This window comes from Pelodiscus sinensis, chromosome 11 (assembly GCF_049634645.1).
Source record: "Pelodiscus sinensis isolate JC-2024 chromosome 11, ASM4963464v1, whole genome shotgun sequence".
NCBI lineage: Eukaryota > Metazoa > Chordata > Testudines > Trionychidae > Pelodiscus > Pelodiscus sinensis.
The window spans coordinates 28,413,506-28,430,688 of NC_134721.1; the positions used below are offsets into that span (position 1 = coordinate 28,413,506).

Below are 17,183 nucleotides of genomic sequence, written 5' to 3' on the forward strand. Positions count from 1 at the left end.
TCCGTGCCAATCTAGACGCTCTGTTCCGAAAACTTTTCCGTTAAAAGCATTTCTGGAAAATCATGCCAGTCTAGACGAAGCCCTTGTGTAAAGGAAAGGAGCAGCTTAGAAAATAGCATGGCTATTAAAGAGGGATAATAATACAAAGGTTGTGCTAACTAGAAAAGAAGAAAACACCCTAATTTTAGATTGTTGATTGAAGTGAAGAAAGTTACTCTCTGTGGCCCACTGTGGTACTCAAGATTTGGGCCTTGTGTGGCTTTTCTTCTGAGAGTATATTCCCACTGGGGGAAAAAAAGTGTGGCATTTACTTAAATTTCTTAACAGGTTAAAATAGCAGTGAGGATAAGGCAACTCAGGTTTTAACTCAGTTAAGGGGCTTGAGTTACAACTTCAAGATGCTAATCCAAATTAAAACATGAGTTTCCTGCTATTTTAACCTCAGTTTGCTAAAAACAGCAGAAGGGCTATTTACCTGGGATCCCCAATTGTAACTGTAGTTCGTTTTCTAGGTATCAGGCCTCCAGAAAACAAATTTTGTTTTTAATTTATGTTGTGATTGTGCCTAAAGGTACTACTGAAATTAAAAGTTGAACAAGCAAACTACTTCTTTACAGCCCTTTTCCTTAATACATACACCTGATAGGATAATGGATCTGAGACAGATGAGCCATCTGAGTTAGATTTGAGTAGTTTTCATTATAAATTAAACATCTAAAGTGATATTCAGTGAGATTGGGCCGAAATAAGCAACTGTACTGTACTGAGCTTTCAGTGGTCACAGTGCAAGGCATATGTTGAAATGAAATTGGTCTGAGCCACAAATGACATTATGAAAATGATAACAATGGGAATCTACTATCTAGTGAGTCTCAGCTCTCTACTTTCCTCCATGTATTTCTCTTCAGCATGCAAAATACCATGTCCAGAGTGCTTAAGGTGGAAGTGGTGCAGACTAAAGGACTGCACTTAGTGCAGCTAGTACTGTACCAAGTACCATTTTTGTTTAAACAATGACCCTGGAAAAGTTCCCAGATTATACATCTGCTAACTAAATACCTAAGTACAGATGTTTATTTTCAAGGTGGAGATATTGATTCTGTGACCAAGTTCTGCTGTACTGACTTATGATGACAACACATTGGCTTACACAATGCAGTAATATTTTCTGGTAGATGATTATTGTGGCTAAATTACAGTGTCTTATTGAACTACTCAGTAACCCCACACATTCATAAATCAGGCTTCAAGTATATGTGAGATTTTAAAATGGTGAAATTTTAAAAATAAATTTTGAGATCTTTGTGTCTGTAGGGGTATGTCTACACTACCCCGCTAGTTCGAACTAGCGGGGTAATGTAGGCATACTGCACTTGCAAATGAAGCCTGGGATTTGAATTTCCTGGGCTTCATTTGCATAAGGGGAGCCGCCATTTTTAAAACCCCGCTGGTTCGAACCCCGTGCAGCGCGGCTACACGGGGCTCGAACTAGGTAGTTTGGACTAGGCTTCCAATTCTGAACTACCGGTACACCTCGGAAGCCTACCGGTACACTAGGAAGCCTAGTCCGAACTACCTAGTTCGAGCCCCATGTAGCCGCGCTGCACGGGGTTCGAACCAGCGGGGTTTTAAAAATGGCGGCTCCCCGCTTATGCAAATGAAGCCCGGGAAATTCAAATCCCGGGCTTCATTTGCAAGTGCGGTATGCCTACATTACCCTCCTAGTTCGAACTAGGAGGGTAGTGTAGACATACCCTAGGATACACGAGTTACATGTCAGGCTCTTGTTTGCAAGCATGACAAACTTATTTATAATTGAAAGCTGAGATTCTCATGTAATCACTAGACAGGAGGAGTTGAACATTTAAGTAAAACATCAAATTATGAGACATGTTAATCTTGAGAGTTGGCAACATTGTGTACTGTAGCATACTTGTATTTTCCTATGTCTTTGAGAGCTATTGATGGGTGAACCAGATCATGTGGAGATAACTAAAATTTTAATCACATTTGACGAACCAGGTATTTTCAGTCACTCATTGTGCTGGTCAGTTACTTATAGTCCTATAGTCATGTTCTCAAAGCAGCAGAGAGTAGGAGTAATGCTCACTTAGCTTAGCCAGCAGACAGAATTTGAGTCTCTAGGGGTATGTCTACACTAGCCCCCTAGTTCGAACTAGGGTGGCTAATGTAGGTACTCAACTTGCAAATGAAGCCCGGGGTTTAAATATCCTGGGCTTCATTTGCATGTTCCCAGGCGGGTGCCATTTTTAAATCCCCTTAGTTCGAACTGACTGCCCACGGCTACACGCGGCAGTCAGAAGTTAATCCAAACTAAATCCTCAGTTCAGATTAACTGTTACTCCTCGTGGAATGAGGTGTAACAGTTAATCTGAACTAAGTCCTAACTAAGGACTTAGTTCGGATTAACTTCTGACCTCCGCGTGTTGCTGCGGGCAGTCAGTTCGAACTAAGGGGATTTAAAAAGGCACCCACCCGGGAACATACAAATGAAGCCCAGGATATTTAAATCCCGGGCTTTATTTACAAGTTCGAATGCCTACATTAGCCTCTCTAGTTTGAACTAGGGGGCTAGTGTAGATATACCCTAAGAGAAGGGAGAAAAAGAAGTACCTCTCATCAAAATTTCTCTCCCTGCCACTTTCACTCAACTCTAAAAAGGAGGCAGAAATGGGTCCTTGTGATACTCTTCTATAGCTCTTAGGCCTGGACTGCACTGAAGCAGATCACCCTAAGATATGCAACTCTACCTACGTTAATTGTGTAGCAGGAATTGACAATCTTAAATCACCATCCACACAACAGGAGGTCAATGGGAACAAATGCTCCCCTCAGCTTCCTTTACTCCTCACGAGAAACAGGAGTACTAGTGCTGACGGGGATGCCCTCTAAGTTTGTTTTAGTGTATCTTCACTAGACCTGCTAAATCGAACCCTGGAAGATTGACCATGGCAGTATTGATCTTCTCTGTAGTGTATACATGTCCTTAGAGTTGAATAAAGATCTCTATAGTCAGATAATGGATAATTAGAGGGCATCCTTCCCATATGACCTCTCTCCACTGTAGGCTTTGAACTACTCCTTGCTTACCTTTAACTCACTCCTGAAGGGAACATCAAATTTCTACGTTTTTCTGGTCAGCAACCGCAATCAAATTAGATGAAAAACCTTCAGAATCATCAAGATGTGGATTAGGAGGCTCAGACTTTACAGTGTGAAAGAGTAAGCACTGTTTTGCTAAACTTTTTTTCTCCCTTTGTGCTTTATTGCATTTGAATTGTTGAACTTAAAAAAATCATGAGTTTTGGGGTCACATAAATTAAAACATGTTAAATTCAAAGTCTTTATGCACCAAATTCTATGGTGTTTACTCAGTTTTTATTCATTCTTTCATCAGACAGAATGCCTATTGATTTTACTGGGAAATTGCCTAACTAATACTGGGTAATGACCTTCCAGATTTAGCCTTATTCAATTAAGAGAGTCCTTTGCAAGGAAGGATGCTTTGTTCAGGAAGGCTCTATTCAACAGAAGATGGTCAGTTTGATATATTTATATTGTGGGGCTTCAATTTCACTCATATTTTTGTGTTATTGTACCTATCTATCTGTGCTGCTTATTTACACTTACTATGTACATTACATTCATCGTTTATATTAACTTAAAGATTCCTGAATTCAAAAGAAATTGAAAAAGTTCATTTTTTAAAAAATTGTGAGATATCTTTGACATAGAAACTGATAGTTAAAAAAATATGTTTGCGTTCACGGGAGTCACTTCCTCTTAAAACCATTACTTTGGCTATTTCAATACTCATGGCATGGCCACATTTTATAATGGTATAAAAAGGAAAATGGGAGGCTATGCTGAGAACTGATTACACAGTTTGGTTTTGTTGCTAAAAAAGTAACAAATATTAATAGCATAAACAATATGTGATAACCAAACTTAAGAAAGACTCCCAAACTGAAGAAAAAAAAAAAACCTCTGTGGAGCTTAAGGATGTGGAAATCATAAACCTCTTAAATTTAGCTTTGTGGCTTTCTTAGGTCCAATGCCATACATTGCTTGTTTTTGGATGGATTTGATTATGACAATGGTGAACTGGCACATAGATTGCGTGAATCGTAGATCAGTACTGATAGTTACTCACCAAAGATACTGGCAGTGGTGAATTTGTTCACCTTCCCCTGAAAAGCTCTCTAGAGAAGCTCTCTGTGTGCAATGATTTGGGGGAGAATTCCTGTTGGACTTTGGGGATTGTTCCAGGGCTAATGCTATCTCCTTCACTGACTTTTTGCTTTTCAACCTCCTGGTTTGATCCAGTGAAAAGTGGTCTGATTTCCTTTGCCTCTAATTATTAACTGATAGCAAATATAGGAGCAACCAGAAGCTGGTAACTGCATTCTGCATTGCTTATTACTGACATCTTTGTCATGTGAGGATGTCCCATGAAGGGACTGTGGGTGCCAGTTTTGAGCTGAATTTGCAGTTAGTTACAGTCCAGGTGCAGTTTGTACTACAAAACATTCCTGAGATAAAATAGTAAGAGCCTTGTTATCTAAAATTGTACACAGTGTGCTTATCATCGTCACTTTGTGCCAGATTATGCCTGGGTATAGCATGGGTGTGCAGATGGGAGCAGAGAACACAAGAAGCCCTTGTTCTCTCCTTCCTCTATCAGGCACAGGAGGTAGGCACAATAGTACTACTTACACCCAGAGGAGGAAGTGACAGGATTACTCCACAATCCCCTCCACTGCTGACAGAGGCATGACTGTGACCATACCTCACACTTATTTGCCTGTGGAGCCCACCCCAATTCCAATTTCTCTAGAAAATTCAAGACAGTGTAATAGGGTGTGACAAAAAGGTCATGGTGTATAATCTGTATGTTTTTGTGTTTGGATGATTTAATCAAGCCATAGCTCTTGGGCACAACTCCTTGCACAATTTAATTTACTCTACTTTGTATATGCTGCATGGAATGAAAAATGGGGAGGTGTTGTCTTTAGGATAGAATATGAATGAATATTAACAGAACTTTAGTAGCACCCGTTATATGATCACCCTTTTGCTGGAGGTATGGATAACACCATTATTATCTTGACATGAGCTAAAATGTGACCCATAATAACAAACTTACATAGTGGGTAGGTAGGTACTGTATATAAAAAAGCATTCCTGCCAGATCTGATTTTTCTCATTGTATTTCAACATTAGATTGCTCTTGCCCATCTTATTTTGGAACTTCTGTTAGGGCCTGATCCAGTTCAGTTAAAGAAATTGGGAGTCTTTACTTAATGAGAGTTGATTTTGGCTCTTATAGCCATATGAGTTGTTATTCTTTTTTTCCATTTACTAATAGAAGCATTTGCCAAATAGAAGTATAAAGTGTATTGAAATGTTTGAACTGTCATTCCCATAAGTAATCTTATTTGTCTGTTTAAAATTAGAGATGCATCTAAATTTTTAAACTGAGATCTTATCCAGTCCAGAACTTTCCTGAGGTTCAGGAGTGTGTGGATACCAAGTTTTGTTTCTAGTCCAACTGCATTAGAAATGTTGGCTGTGTCAAAGTAATTAATTCTTTATGGTTCTAATGATTCATCTTGTTTTTGCATTTAAAATATTCTGTCTCATTTTTGGTCATCATGTCAAATGGGTTAGACAATGAAGAGTAAAGCAAAAAGGGCTAGGCATAAGGAACAGATTAAAGTACTCAAGGATGTTTTGGACATTGGGCATTCTTCAGATTAAAGAACATAATCCTTTTTTTCTGGATTGCAAATGTGTAACTTAAAAAATCGTGAAAGTATAAAATTCAAATGGCAGCACAGCTAGATGTTTTAATGTATTAAAATATCTGCCACATCTTTCTAACCTATTTTATTATAAATCCTAATAATTCATAATCTTGGTGTCCTTGATTAATTTAGCAATTTGAGCTTCAGAGTTTTCTTGCAGAAAAGAAAGACTGTTTATTTCAACTGTGTTTTACTCATAGACTTTAAGGTCAGAAGGGACCATTATGATCATCTAGTCTGACCCCCTGCACAGTGCGGGCCACAGAATCTCACCCACCCCTCCCAGAATAATTCTCTCACCTATATCTCAGATATTGTAGCCTTTAAATACTTTGAAGACCCCAAGATGCAGAGAATCCTCTAGCTGTGATCTGGTCATTCAAAGATCTGAGTCTATCTAAAATAGGTGATGATAATGATACCTATTTTTCTAGACCAATCCACCTATGGGTTTTAAGTGAATAAACAGTTTTGCTGCTTATGTCTGCCATGAATGCAGTCAGTAACCCCCTAAACTCTTCACCAAGGCATAAAGCTTATTAAAAAAGGATTATATCCTTGTGGATTTCATAGTTCAAATGATGTGACAGTACCCTGAGAGTCTCTGATTGGCCAACCACCATATTTAATTTGAAGATTGCCCCACAATGTTGTTTGGGCAGCAATATAGACCTCACCTAGTCTCCTATTCTCTGATCCCAGCCTGACCCTGTCTCTAAATAACTCTTGCCTTTTGTCTTTAGCTTAGTTCCATCTCTGATCTCTGGTCTCCAACCTTAGCCTTACTATGACCCTGACTCTTGTTTATTGAACCTATCTCTAGTGATTCCTCTCACCCCTGTATACTGTTTACTGCTCCTGATGTGGAGACATTACTAGCTGTGAGCAGTAGGCCAAATCTGATACACCCTAGTCCAATACCAGAACAATTGCATTCAAAAAATCTGGTGTAAGACAAAGATTGTAGCCATTCCAAAACTGGGAAAACTCTGTGAAATTTGCAGCTTCCAGGAGCCTCAGCTCTGTGCCCCCAGAAGGGACAGAACTGTGAGCATACAGAACTGTGGGCCTCCTGGACTGTGGCACTGGATCAGCCATCAGCCATGCAAAGCAGTAGCAGCAGTGGTGTCAGGGAGCCCTGGGCCCCTTTAAATTGCTTGGCCATGGGGCAACTGCCCCTTTTGCCCTTTCCTCCCCTATCAGCAGGACTGGAAATCCCATGAGCTAGTGAGCCATCTCTCTCCTTTGTGTCTCATGTAAGCCTATAAAGAGACTAATTTTCATGCACATCAATGAGTTTATCAAACCACAACTGCCCTTATTTCAGGCTGGGTTCAGTCAAAGACAGTGTACTGAAGATCAAGTAAATCAGGGTATGTCTACACTACCACCCTAGTTCGAACTAGGGTGGTTAATGTAGTCATACGAACTTGCAAATGAAGCCTGGGATTTGAATTTCCTGGGCTTCATTTGCATGTTGCCGGGCGCCGCCATTTTTAAATGTCCGCTAATGCGGACTCCGTGCCCGTGGCTACACACGGCACGAACTAGATAGTTCAGACTAGGCTTCGGACTAGGAACGAGGTGTACAGATAGTTCGGACTAGGCTTCCTATTCCGAACTATCTAGTTCATGCCGCGTGTAGCCGCGGGCACGGAATCCACACTAGCGGACATTTAAAAATGACGGCGCCCGGCAACATGCAAATGAAGCCCGGGAAATTCAAATCCCGGGCTTCATTTGCAAGTTCGTATGACTACATTAGCCACCCTAGTTCGAACTAGGGTGGTAGTGTAGACATACCCTCACATAATACTCAAGACACTGAAGATATCATCAAAAAAGGCTAGAAAGTTGGTTCATTGTAGAAATGATAATAAACTGGAGCTTCATCTTGCAAACTGGAAACAAATTCAGTCAGCTTAGGTATCTCCATAACAATTCCCCACATGGAACTGTTTTATCTCCTCTCTTTTTCAGCATATATGCTTACAAACTACCAACAACTAATGCTGATGAATATGTATGTGTGTGTGGATGACATCTGTCTGTCTGATGGTGCATTCGAGTTGACTAGTTGCTTCCCCCCCCTTGCTGCCTCTATCAGATAAAGGGGGGAAAGGAGGGTACTTCAAAGTGGTAGTGCTGCACGGAGCCCGGGATACTCTTGTGCATTTCAAAGAGGAAGTGCCTATGGGGAGCCCAAAGTCAATGGGACTTCCTACCGTCCCCGGGCTACACATGGAGATCCAACTTCAAAATTGGGGCTCTTGTACATTTCAGAGGAGGAATGCAGAAGTGCTTATTGACTAGTAAATTAATCGATATTTAACCTCCTTAGGATGCACATCTTGCATTATGTTTAACAGGCTGCTGACTGGAACAGCACGAGTGGCTGTCACTGTTCAGAAATTTACCTTTGCTTATTCTTCACAGTGTACCTGTGGGGCAGCAGTGCAAACAGTCAAATATGGTGGAGGAATACACAATGACAATGTTGGAGGGCTGACTGCAGTACTTTGCTCCCCTAAATGAAGCAGCAGTTAGATGGCTAAACACATCTAAAGATAAAATTGTGATGACTGCAAAAGAACATTCATAGCAACAGATTTTTATGCTTGAATAAGATACGAAAATATGGACTTGATTTTATTCCTCTTGAAGTCAATGGAGTTTTCTCATTTGTCCATTGACTTCAGTGGATCTGGTCTGAACTGTGAATCTTAAGAATTTTATGGAATAAATGTATTTTTGTTCAACCAGCTAAAATATTTTTTTAAATAATATACATTATTGTTGTGAAACTTTAATTCAATTAGAAAATCAAAATTAATTCATCCTCTCCCATAAGTCTCTCCCCTACAATTACTCACATGCATAAATTTATTGACATATATAGCATTAGCAGGATCAGTCTTCAAATCTTTGTAGCATCCTCTATGGGGCTAATTACTTGAACCCAGTATGTGTCATATATTTTCAAGGTACAATACAGTATCCATACAGCTGAATCATTTGATCGGTGTAGAGTTGATAAAGGAAAGTATTCATTGTTGATAAATTTAAAAATAAAACCATCTTACTGTATTTTTCAAGGGACACTTCTTCAGAAAAAAGACTTTCAAGTAGCAACCTCAGTAAGATTCTACCTAAAGTATATCTTCTACAGCAGTGGTGCTCAACCTTTTTTAATTTGCAACCCCCTAGGGCCAGGAAAATTGAGCAAAAAAAGGGGGGGAGGGAGAGATTTTGTTGTGGTCCCTTTAATTTAAAGTGCTGGTCTGCTCCCCTGCCACGCTCCGCCCACCACATGTATGTTGGGCGCCGAGCCAGGAAAACAAAATGGTGGTCAGCACGGCGCTGCAACCCCCCAGGAAGATAGCTACAACACCAACCCACAAGTTGCGTACCTCTGTTCTACAGCATGTTAACCCAGCTGTTTGATTTCTTTTTACATTAACATTTAGTCACATAATTTTTCATCACATCTAGTTTTGGACTATGAATATTTTTAAAAAGCATAGCTGTTTAGATTAAATTATTACACTTACAAAATTAAAATTTTATTTATTTTGTGCTAAAACATGGTTTATCGTGTATTTGATAAGACTGTTTCATTTTGTATTTTAATATTTTGTTCCTGCGCTAGGAACATAAAACAGAGCATTGTTAATCCTATTTCCTATTGTATATTATTTCAGACATGGAGTATTGCATATTTTTGCTATGAAATTGGCAGTGAAGTGTAAGGGTTTCTGGTGCAGCAGTGAAGTTTTTTAATTGGCTGTGACTGGTAGTCCCACTGTTTAACGTGATGAAAGTTGTTGAAATGAAGCATTCCTTAGAGGAATATTACAAACCTTGCTCTTCCTCTTCTAGCAATATTTTGCATTTTTGGAAGTTTTTTAGAAAAACAAAAAAACAATTTTTACTCTGTGATATCAGATAAAGACTACTATGAACATGAAATACTTCTTATTTTTGGCTGACATTTCCTACTTTTGGCTGACGTTGCTTAGTTTTTGGCCAAAATATCCAGGCGTCTTAATTAAAGTTGGGAACTTAGCAGTGAGTTGATTTTCTGTAAATATCAGAAGTCAAGTCATTTGAGAATGAACTATAGCTATTCACTTTTGTCAGATGAAGTCTGAAAGAGACGCACACTGCTGAATTCAATTTTAAAATACTGAACTAAAAGAATGAAATGTTCTAGGAACACTAGGGGGCTTCGTCCTCTGCTCGCTACGCTTGCCTATCCTCCTCTTTCTGGCTGCTTTCACTTTGCTGAGAGAGCCTCTTGATGCTGATGATGTGATGATGTCATTCTGTCGCCTAGCAGGAACATTCTGTTGTCTGGCAGGAAAAAGTTATGTATATACAGAGAGAGATAAGAACAGCCATACTGTGTCAGACCAAAGGTCCATCTAGCCCAGTATCCTGTCTTCCTACAGTGGCCAATGCCAGATGCCCGAGAGGTAGTGAACACAAACAGGTAATCATCAAGTGATTTCCTCTCCTGTCATCCATTTTTGGCCCCATACAAACAAAGGCTAGGGACACTATTCCTTCCCATTCTGATGCTGTAATTAAGAGGTCAGCTTTTATAGTGTTCTTTCACAAGAACAAGAAAAAAGTTAAAAATCCCCATTTTAACATAAAATTCTATGGTGTTTCTGTATTGTTTCTATTGATCTGGATTGCAATATAGTCTCCATCATGATTTTCCATTCCTTACAAAAGTTTTCTATTTAAGGTCGAGATTGTGGCTAGCCCTAATGTGGTGGCACGGGAAAGTAATCAGGAGTAAGACTACGTCCTCACCCCTCATTAGGGCTTCACCAAATCTTTGGCCCAAGCATGGAAGGGGAACAGGTGCTGTGCACACAGTATGTTTTCTTCTTAAGCAGGTGACTAGAAGGAGGAAAGAGGGTTGGAGAAAGAAGGCATAATCAAGGCTACATCACTTGCCCCTGTGCATTAACCAGCTGAAGCATGGATGGGGAATGTGATATACTTTGTAAAAAGTTGCAGAAAATTCTTCTTCTTCTCTCTTTCTTTCCATGAGGAAGAGGAAACAGGGAGGTAATTTTGATTCTGTGAGGATCCTGAAAGTTCTTCCTGGGGCATCACAGCTGTATTCTGCCCAGATTTTCAGGGCTCAGAGCAAAGGTTCAGTCTAGCTCTAAAATATTTGAGAGGATATAATTGATAAAAGTTTACTATTAAAACTCCAGAGTCTTAGAAATGAATAACTAATACTTGACAAAATATGTCACTTTATTCATCTTTCCTCCTTTATGCTAGTTTGAAGTCCTGCTACATTGAGCTGCCCATAGTCATAATGAATACATTTCGGCTACGTCTACACTGACATGAATTTCCAGAAATGCTTTTAAGGAAAAGTTTTCTGTTAAAAGCATTTTCGGAAAAGAGCGTCTAGATTGGCAGGACGCTTTTCTGCAAAAGCACTTTTTACAGAAAAGCGTCTGTGGCCAATCTAGATGCGCTTTTCCGCAAAAAAGCCCCAATCGCCATTTTCGCAATCGGGGCTTTTTTGCGGAAAAGAAATCTCTGCTGTCTACACTGGCCCTTTTGCGCAAAAGTATTTCGGAAAAAGACTTTTGCCCAAACAGGAGCAGGAAAGTATTTCCGCAAAAAAGCACTGATTTCTTACAGTAGTAAGTCAGTGCTTTTGCAGTAATTCAAGCGGCCAGGGTAGATAGCTGGCAAGTTTTTCCGGAAAAGCAGCTGATTTTCCGGAAAAACTGGCCAATCTAGACACAGCCTTCAAGTTTAAAAAAAAATTAAAAAATACTATTGTACTTGAATTCTTTCCAGATAATATTTCTATTTCTTATGCTTTATCAACACTTTCTTCTGCTATCTACATAACAAATTGTCTGTTTTATTCATTTCATAAGAGAGTACAATTTCAAAATGTGAAAATGGAAAGAAACAAATATTTCTATGTTATATTTCTATATTCATGGGGAAAAATGCTTACAGAAGTTTATTCTTTTTGGGGAGAGGGGCAGGTCTGCATAATATGCTATGTCCTCCAAGAAAGCTACAAATTATGTCTCCACGATCTACATAAATTTCAATGGTGAAATGGTTTGAAAGCATGATCAGAACTATAATGTGATGAAATATGCAACTATAGATGGGGGATTCTTGGTGTGCTGCTCTAAGAAAATTTTGATAAGGTGAAAAGTTTGAGGTGCAAAATACAGGAATCTATTTCATTTAAGAAATCATGTCCTGTAAACTTAGCTCTGGTATGCATCAGCTGAAATAGAGAGTTTTTATAATGTCTAAACTTTTTTGCAGTTTATTTTAATTGACCCAGGAACCCTGATGTAATGAAAATTCCCGTTTTCTTCTATTGTTTTTCTTTTCAACATTAATAGGTATACCAGTGTAATGTGCAAGAAGTTGGGATGTTTTGACACCAATTCTAAATATAAAAGGAAGGCAAAGGGTTTTTTTGGAGGGAGAGAGAGTATTAAGTGAAGCTCTATGAAAATTAGTCCAGGTTTTTTTGTAATGTCTTTACTTAAAACTTAAAGGATAACAGTGAGATACTCAGAATTATTACATGCTGCATCAAATTATAAGCAAAATAGTATTGATTAGAATGAATTGAAATTTAGGATCACTTTGTCTCCATTTTCCTAATTTATAGTTGCTGTGTATAAGCAATATGCCAAACTTCAAATGACTTTGACATTAAGATCAGTTATAGCATACGGAATATACATAAAATATTCCATCTGAATACCACTTGCATGCTTCTGATGGTTGAAGTACTTTTACTGTTCGGGCTTGTGTATACTACAGAGAATATTGAAGCTGCCACAGTTGATCTTCCAGGGTTCAAATTAGTGGATCTAGTGAAGACACGCTAATTCGAACTGAGATGGTGCTCATGTTGGCACCAGTAGTCCTGCTCCTATGAGGACCTCCTGCTGTGTGGACAATGCCAAAATGTGATTTAAGATACTTTGACTCCAGTTACATAACTAACATAGCTGGAATTGCGTATCTTAAATCAACCTACCCCATTAGTGTAGACCAGGCCTTAATCTCTATCAACTTTCTCCCACAATGCTAGTTTTTTAGTTTTTTAAATTTTCAACGATACTCTTGCACTGTTAGAAGCTGCAAACTGATAAGATTCAGTGACTATTGCCAAGCCTGGGAAGCCAACCAGTAATCATTTATCGTATTAGCCCATATCACTCCTTTACATATATCATAGAAGTACACAGAGAGAATATTACTGGCAAGGATTATGTTGCTGTAGAATTAATGTTATTGAATGAACAAGCAGGTGTCTGACCAGGCTGTGGCTGTAATGATGAAGTATTAGCTTTAAAAACACACATTGAAGCAGAATTTCAGCAAAATCTCAAAACTGAGGCCACTTTCATAAACTTATCTGGTGCCTACAGAACTATATGGACGAATGGCTTTCTCCTGAAAGCCAGCAAAATTATCCCAATGAAATGCATTTTCCTTGTGACCAGGTTAGCAGGCCACCACAGGCCTCAGTCCTACCACCAATCCTGTTCACTAGCTACACCAGTGACCTTTCCTAAACATCGTCATATAATTTTTTTTTTTTGCTGATAATGTTGCTCTGAACACACAGGCAATGGATTTACCTACTACAGAACAATTTCTAACCAAAGCCCTTAAACCCATGGAAGAATATTCATGTATTGGCAGCTAAATACACACCCCGTGAAGGCTAATGTGTCAACATTTAATTTCATTTAAAAAATTGAAAGGCTAGAGGAGAACTGCATAAGTACTTTGTGGAGAGTCTTGGTATGTGACATGAGACTGAAGCATCGCATTGCACTAGCACGTGAAAAATATCCATGACCGAATAAAAATATGTGTAAATCAAATCAGAACCTGTCAGGAACACTGGTATGCAAAACTTCCAGAGGTCTCTTCGCTGCCCCTCCCCCACTGTTCAACTGTAAAATTCTGCTCATCTTAACACGTGGATCCCTTGTAAATGCTCAATTTAACACAGTTGTGTAGATCATTGTGGGCGCAGTAAAATCAATACCATAACTGTGGCCTGTCATATTGACACACATCTATCCATCTTAAATTTGTTGTGACATGAAAATCTTTCGGGAGTTCCATTGTGTTTGAGGTAATGAGGATCTTCCATTACATGAAGACCTAAATAATAAACTGAGATTCTGTTGCTGGTCCTAAAGATTCTTTTGGCTTACAATACTAAAGTTCAGATACTTGGGCTCCCCCCAAAGGTCAGCGATCAGCAAGGTGGAAGGACACTAACATCCACAACAAAGACCCAACCAAAGAACTAAATGGCTTTTCACTTCCACTTTGAATCACATTCACATATCTTAGATATGGCACCACATCTACACAGGGCAGATGTGTTTGTCTATGCAAACATTTAGATTATGCCAAATTGAGGAGAACATTTAGTTCATGCCATGCTCCATCTGCTACCTCCTGACACTCATTAATAGTTTGTTAATGTGCTTAAATCTAGTCCTCTTTGAAACAGGGATTAGCGCTTATTATCATTCGCCTTTCTGTGTTGTGCCCTACAGGAAAGATGCTGGCATGAGGAGGACTGAGGGGGGAGGGTGATGACAAGAAGCAGGTAATCTGGTCCAAAAAAATACAAACTTCTTTATAGGGGCCAAATGTAAATCAGATTATAATTTATTCTGCACTATGTTTAAATACCATTTTTCATTGGAAGGATGCACCATAACTTCCAATTATTCTAAACTGGATAATATACTTCTTACATTTCAGCTGAATACCACATCAAACTGTTAGGCCAAAAGGAGTCATTTCACTGTGTGCCTGCCCATTTTCCATGTAGAAATGGTTATATACTTAAGATCTACCCTATATGAACCTATGTAACTGGGTGATTTTTATATGGATTTGCACAATATTTCTATCATTGATTGGTATATGATTAAAAATGTAACCCTTCTGCCAGTAGGAGTTAGCAGCCAGAATGGCTGGGTTCAGTATCTAGGGAGGTTCTTTCAACAAGCTAATAAAACTGGCTCGAGCCCCCACCCAGTAAACTGGGAAATTTCCAACCTGCTCACTGGGTACCTTTAGAGGCAATTCTTTCCCTCTTACAAACACTGAATTTGCGATAGAAACAGAACAGTCTGTTTAATAACAATAATTTAGCAACAACCTGTAGGAACACTGTCAAGGCTTCTTCCCCACTCAGGCATGATAAATGGGGGCCTGCAAAAGTACCCTAAAACCTTATCTTTTCAGGCTTTGGTATAAAATTTCCCCCAAAAATCTTAAAAACCTAACTTTTGGGGATAAAATCCACTGCTATCACCCAAGTAATGATAAGAAAAATCAGGGGAGAGATCACTTGGGAAAGCTCACCCCTTAAGTAAAAACCAGGACACAAAAATTAACCAATGCCAGGTTAATAAAAGAAAAGAGAAAGAACTCTTATTATCAACACAATATTCCTGTTGCAAGCATAAATACTAAATGGAAAAATCACCATGGATCAAGACTTAATTACAAAGGAGAGCAAAACCCATTTTTTTAAATGCCCTGATATCAGATCCCATTTCCCAAGTCATAAAACAATAAAACCTAATGGATTTATCTAAACTTTACCCTACTTACAAATAGTGAAGAGTCTATTCTTGGAGGGAGACATTCTGTCTGTTCCCCTCATTACCTGGAGAGAAACTGCCCAGGGACAAAGGAGAGAAAAACCAAAAATTCCTTTGTCCCAGTTTGAAATTCCTATTGGCTGACTCTACCTGGCTTAGCTAAGGGACATATTTAACCCCTTAGTCTCCAGGCTACTAGTTAACCCTCATGGTCATGATAAACACACATAAACAAAGAAAATCCATAAGCAAGGTACCATCACCAGAACCTGCAGAGCAGAGTCTTTTGCTTAAAGACTTTAGACTTGCTTAAAGATCTTTTAGTTTAACCCCAAATTCATATAATGTGGTTTCCTCCCACTTCAAATACCCTTCTCATGGCTTTGTCCAGTCAGTGCAGAGCCAGAGTCCATAGGTACATCATCATGATGTCTCTACTCATTGAGCATGTGGCAATGCCACTTACGTGCCGCTCTTGCCGTCTGCCCTTTTGTCTGCCTGCTGCTGTTCCCATCAACCGCTGCTCCTGCTGGCCAGCCTAGTGATGGATTTGGCTCTAGGCCAAACCTAGTGATTTCAACTCTCTTGGCCCACAGCACAGTCCAACCAAAAGATTCCAGCATCCACTGGAATAACATTTAAAAATAATAAAGAGACACCTTATGGAATCTGTTTTAGTTCTATCATTAGAACAAAGGGGGAAGAGCTCAGCTTATTATATACCAGTTACTTGTTTTGTGTAATTCAAAACACGATTGAGTTAACCAAAAGGCAGTTTAAGCAGGAAAACTTTTGATTGTGTTGCTTAACTAAATTGCTGGGAAGAGGATTGTGCTTTTTAGTATATACAACAACATGGAAAGTTGGCAAGCATACATGTTCTTGCAAATGCACCTTACTGGTCTTAGAAGTTGACCATAAAAGACACAGGTAGTAAATGGGCCTCAAGTTAAGTTACCTTATCTTTGTGTCTGTGTTAATCATCTAATTCCAACAATATAACATACATTTATTAATACTGTACAGTGCATCTGTCTTTTCAAATTCCTTAGTTTTTTGGCTTTATCTTTGTCTTTGTTTTCATTTTGTTTGCTTTTTTATCCTTATAGTTCTGTTTATCTTTTTTTGTTTTTCACTAATGGATACCATCCTTTCTTAGTCTTGAACTGTTTTCTGTATGCATATATCTTTGATTTAAGTCTGTTTTGAAAATTACCAGAAGATGAGATAATCACAGTTAATTCTTAATGCATTTCAGATAAGAATGAAAACAAATAGAAAAACTATGCATGTTGTAGTATTGCAGCAAGCTACATTGAATCTAACAGTTTTCTAAGAAAGTGGTCACACTGGAATTGAGGGTTTCAGAAAAAGGAAATGAACAGGGAAATTGCATAGCACACTTGTTGCTTGTAGTTCACTGAGTGCCTTGTTTTATTTCAGAGTTCTGGTCCCCATTTTAGTAACTATCACCGTTGTTAAAGTTTGAAGCTGTTAAGCTCTCACCTTCTATTCTGAAGCTCCCTTGGTGAAAACCTTAACATTCCTGTACCATTACTTCATCTGTATCAAGTTCTCTGATACCCTAGATAGCAATTTCGCTGGCTATCCTATAAAAGTGAAGGGTATAGAGCTTCCCAATAGCCTGCCTAAATTGAGCAGCATTTAGGTCATGATAGCTTCCGTT

At 38.9% G+C, this 17,183-nt stretch overlaps 1 protein-coding gene across 3 annotated transcripts in view; it reads left to right on the forward strand.

Moving 5' to 3' along the window:
* ERC2 (ELKS/RAB6-interacting/CAST family member 2) overlaps positions 1–17,183 on the forward strand; it is a 1,112,164-nt gene that overhangs the window by 567,585 nt on the left and 527,396 nt on the right. The window lies entirely within an intron of this gene.